The sequence below is a fragment of the Limulus polyphemus genome, unplaced genomic scaffold (assembly GCF_000517525.1).
Source record: "Limulus polyphemus unplaced genomic scaffold, Limulus_polyphemus-2.1.2 Scaffold1271, whole genome shotgun sequence".
Taxonomy (NCBI): Eukaryota; Metazoa; Arthropoda; class Merostomata; order Xiphosura; family Limulidae; genus Limulus; species Limulus polyphemus.
In genome coordinates this window covers 52,823-58,692 of record NW_013666881.1, presented here as the reverse complement: position 1 = coordinate 58,692, position 5,870 = coordinate 52,823, and positions in this window count along the sequence as shown.

Genomic DNA, 5,870 nt, shown 5'->3' with positions numbered 1-5,870 from the left:
CATTTTCATTTATATAGTGCTTTGTGGACACAAATTAGTTAGCATAAACAGTGAAATGACGAAAAATTAGGTGTCTATTTACTTTTGACCACTCAGTGTATACATTGTTTACTAGTTCTGATAGGGCATATTATGAATACCTTCTTCACTCATCACTTGTGTAATCTTGACCACCAGAATAAGCATGATCGACAACAAAGGAAATGATCGTTTTTTTATAAAGTACGATTATATCTTAGTCTTTATAAGTATGGAATGAGAAATATTCACCAGAGTCGTATATTTATGTAGAGTTTTAACTCGATTCAAGAGCTAGCAATTTGTATAAAATGTTTATAAAAACTATTTTGATTAGAGGAGAAATTATAAAATAGTGACACTTCTGAAATAATTTAGTATGCACTTACTTTGCTTTAATTCATTTGTAACTTGGAATACTGCTTGCTCTTTTCTTTCAGCTTTGCATTTCTATAAAGTTAGTCAAGCAGAAATGTATCCATCGAGGTGACGTGGGTGTAATACCCCCATTGGAAAGCTCTTTAGCATCGCCCGCATCTGAGGTGTCAAGATTTAATTTTTAAATATTTTAAGTCTTCCTACATTGTGACTCTCATTGAGGTGAAAGTATTACTATTAGTTTTTTTGGATGGAAGGGGTAATCATACTATTCCACTTAAACCGAAAGAAGTATCTCCAATTAGATGAGACTTGGACGGTGGGTTTAATAGTAGTTTGAAATAACATCTGACCAATGCAAAGCTGTGCAAGGAGAGCCTGAGGTAATTCTTGATAATTAAAAAGAATATATAGACATTTCTTAAAGGCAATAAACCTATTTCTTTTGCAGTTAATAACACGTGACTCCATAACTCTTTGCCTTCCCCAAATAAAAAACTTAGAAACTCCACCATGCATTTCTTTTTTATACTAGATATCTCCACAAACCAACATTAACACCTTTTTTAATGAGGCAATGTGCGAGACGGATTTTGGCGATCGTATAGTCTCAAACAAAGCCATTATTGAAGATATTTTATGCATAACGATAATATTGTCTAAGATTTAAATTGCGAAATGTCCAAGTCTGTGAAGTGGAAAAACATACCTAGTGCAATTATTTTTAACAGAGTACTCCATATGAAGATGTTATGCTTGATGAGTATATTTTTGTTGCACAAGTTAAAAAAGACCGGAAATTCCTATGTCCAGCAAGAGGAAATACGCAAATGATTATTAAATATGCCAATAACTAAACTCCTTAAACCTGATTATTACCGAAGCTTCTCTGTTAGGTCCAAGAGTGCTCCAGCCCACCTTTGGCATAATTCATCTGGAGACTCCGATTGTAACATTTGCCCTCAACCATTGGTGGCATCTGGTAAAACAGGTCACCACATTTTCGCAAGTCGACCTCAAGTAATGAGCTGATTGCGTGGGATACATCCAACATTCATATTTATATTGAAAGGTTATAGAAGATATTTATAGAATTTTGTTAAATTAACATTTGACCATTTAAAAATTGAAGGTATATATGAAAATGGTAAGCTCCTGTTGTATGAAACTTGCAAAGCCCTTTCCATCATTTTTACGATAGATCTAATTACATCTTCCCAGTTTTGGCCTAAAACTAATATTCAGGATTTTGTCAACAAATAAAATGGTCACTCTTCAACCAAAAAATTACAATACATTCTATGGATAATTCAAATTTCTTCACGTAGAACACCAATTTCAACGAATTCTCGTACACAGACGCCATCGAAAATTCAATTAAGTGATGGCACAATCAGTGGACACAGTATCTAAGTGGTGGCACAATCAGTTCAAGAACAGCATCTGTGTGTCACTTTAAGTGATGGCACAATCAGTTAATGGACACAGTACCTACGTGTCATCTTAACTGATGGCACAATCAGTTCGAAGTCACAGTATGTGTGTGTCGTCTTAAGTGCTGGTGTAATCAGTTCAAAGGTCACGGTATCTTTGTGTCACTTTAAGTGGTAGCGCAATCAGTTCAAGAACAGTATCTGTGTATCATCTTAAGTAATGGCACAATCAGTGCACAGGATATTTGTCGTCCTGAGAGGAGCACTGTTATGTGAAGGCGCTATCGCCTCAGTCTCTGAGTCACTGGAAGAGGTCACTTGTAACCTGGACAACTTTTACCTTTCGACTTTCGAAGTTGTAAACTGATGGTATTATAGGCACAAGTTTTTCCAGCAAGAGTCAAATGGAGTACCCTTCTATTTGTGTTCAAGGTAAACTGAACAATGTCATACTGAACTGCTAGATTGACCGCTCGTGACCATTTTCTGTCCAGATTTAATAAATTCCGCTGTGGGAGCATATCAAGTCAACAGTTTTACATCTTACGTCCAGCTACACGGGCTGATTTCAATGACCGTATCAGAAAAATCGTTGCAATCCCAAAACGTGAACTTGTCGACGTTTTCGTCAAATGGCGAAGACGCCTGAAGAAATGAACTGAGGCCGACAGAAGTCATGTGGAGGTGGTATAAGACCTGAAACAGTATAGACCAATATCAAATGTTTCTTCGTTTAAAATGGTTACGTTTTCAAATGTGCAATGTCAAAATAAAGTGCTTATTCTTCTTAATATTATATATAGTAGTAGTATTTAGTAAGTAGATTGAATAATATAGGTGTTGGGCTAAGGATTATTCTACAGTAGGTGTATGTGACTTGTTTGGTGATAAATTTGACGATTAATGAACAGCATGTATTCCGCTTGTTTTAAAATAATTTATTCAAAACAAGTTAAACGTATGTACAGAAATCCTTTATCTATATCATAGTTGTATCTTAAACACCATACAGTTCTCTTCTTGTCAAAAGTCCACTTAGGCCAATTCACTTATTTTAGAATTCAGTTAACAATCCGAATTATTTTTCTCTATTTTTATCTTAAACACTAGTATTCCATTTATAATTCACTTACAATTATAGCGTGAGTTACCGCAGTCGCATACTTCTCTTCCAGTAATCGTCTGGTCCTCGTACTTCAGATATAATCTGTTCAATTTGTCAAAGTGCACTCAGGTTGGTTCAATTACTTTAGAACTTATTTTGACGGAATAAACTCTACTTCTTATCTCTTTTTAAACTGTTAGTTTTACTCTTAAATTAATCGTTAGGCCTATATTAACTGTTAAACCTTTCACTCCTACGACAGTTAACTTTACGTTTAACTTTTCTTTGGCCGAAATTCTACTTCCCGGGACTTTACTGTCTCGTTTGCTCTGTCTGTCTGCTATTCTCACACTATTTATATATTTATCACTTAATCGTCTGCTCGCTTTCTAGAAATATCTATATCCTCGACATCAATAAATTTCACTCGACGTTCGATAGCCTCGACATCAATGAATTATAAACAAAAAGTACGATTCTTACCGAGTTACGTAACTAAACTTGTCATAATGATTACTTTAAAATGATTGCTTTTTATTATCTTGTTATAAAATATGAAATATTCACTCTCAAAATATGTTAATTAATAAACCTACACTAAACTGTCTTTTATATGATGACATACAACCATCTGCAGACATCTTGTGAGAAAATGAACATCGAACAAAAAAAAAAAACAGTGCCTTTCTTTTTTCCCTCATGTGCGCTAAATCTCTGTCCTTCCTTCAATTAACCAGAAGAAAGATTGTACAAGAAAGTTATATGACGCTGATTTTGGAGTAGTATCCCCGAAAATGTCACAGGTACAGAAGAATTCTAAGTTAGAAGCAACTTCTGTCTGTGTGTATTCAAAAAGACTCAAACTTTAATCCCTTTAGCTCTTATAGACAAATAACTCTATCAGTGTCAGATTTATTTTTAGATACACACAGAAACATATGTGGTGTTGCATAATTACTTATATCTCGCTTATTAATTGTCAAATCAACGTGATTTTTTAGATAGTTGCCTGAATATATTTCACAGATGATAGCGTTCGCAGTCCTTAAGAAATATTAATATGCAAATTAATATGTAACATATGTGATTTTTTTGATTAATTATAAAAATATTCCATATCAATTTCTCGGAATATCTAATCCATATCACACTTTTCAAGGCTTAAAACAAAGGTTATATGGTGTAGCCCATATCTGTGCCTGTGCTCAAAAGGGGTCATATAGGTCCCCCATGAAAATGCTATAGAGGAGGAGATATAGATGTCCCCATAGCAACAAAAGAGTTAACAATTTTATTTCTTTTAAAAATTCTCGATGAGTACTGGTTATGCAATAAAGGTGGAAAAGCAAAAAATGAGAAGACTTTAAGCAGAAGCTTAGGTTGTCACGAAAGGCCTCGTCGAGACTGGATAGGATACATGTAGTGAGATTGACATGTTTTAACATATTTTCCTTTTCTTTCTCTCGTGGATTCTTAGAAAAAGTAAAAATGGTGATTCTGAAGTATCTTAAAATGTACAATCGACCACCATTGATTTGAGGTAAGTTGAGAGGTATCGCAACATCATAGAAAGTATAAGCAGGAATGGGGAGGGGGAAAATATGATATACACAAGACAGTAACAATAATTAAGTCAGAATTTTTTGCCCCCTCTCTACCACACACACACACGCGCGCGCATTTTGGTCCTAAATCCCGCCCTACCCTTTGAATAAAAATCGAAACAAACTGAAATGAATACGTGTAAATGTTTAGCCTGAAACAAACTGAAATGAATACGTGTAAATGTTTAGCCTGAAACAAACTGAAATGAATACGTGTAAATGTTTAGCCTGAAACAAATTTCTCGAAAAGTCATCGTGTTAATTTAAATTGGGAATATTTAGAACCGAATTTTTTATTTCCCAAAATCGACTGTAGGAGAGAAAAGAATTAGCGTTCATTTAATACTTCTGTTTCAAAACAGCCGTATGTATGATTTCACAGAGCCGCCAATCACAGTAACATTGATAATTAGTGGATTAATACTGACTGTAGTTCTGTACAGCTCTGTCCGAGAAAAGGTAGTCTAAACGTCGAATTTTAGCATTCTAAGTTCTTAAACTTAACACCGACCTACAGGTTTTTACAGAATTTATTTATACTGTATCGTGTTCTGCACGTTCTTTGAAACTTGCCTAAACTTCTTAAGTTTAGTTTCAATCTGCGAACTCTGTACTCTTCTTTGACATGAAGTATTTGTCGTTTTATAGTTAGCAATCTCCCCCACCCAAAAAAAATACAGCTCCTTTCCAGCAATCATAATGTTTTCTCAACGTTAGTCTAGTACATTCAGCTATTCTGTATCAGATTCAAATTTTGCGTTACTAATAATCTAGACGATGACATGCACAGTCGAATTGTAACAATATAGTAATTACTAGATGGCAGCACCAGTACCAATTTGTGTATAAACACAAGCATGAATATATATGTATATATATATATATAAAGAGTCAAAAAGTATAAAAATAATTAAAAGTTGTCTTGATCATAAGTAATATTTATGTTTGTGTATCGGGTGCCTTCTGATTATGTACCGGTCGACTTATTTTGCTACTTACACGATAAAAAAAAACTTTAATATTAAATATTCACAAGTGCACTGAATAAAAAAAGAATCGTTCTAAATAATAAACTTAGAAAAAACTTTTAGCCCATCTCGCAACCTCTTGTTCTTAAGTGTAATACATTAGATAAAAGAAAGAATTAATTGTTCTTAAGTAATTACAGATAAAAAAGTGATCTCATAAGCAACTAATCACGATTGTGATTACATAAAAGTTCTCAATGAACACAGTCCATACTCCTTTTTTTTTTTTGAATTTCACGCAAAGCTACACGAGGGCTACCTGCGCTAGCCGTCCCTAATTTAGCAGTGTAAGACTAGAGGGAAG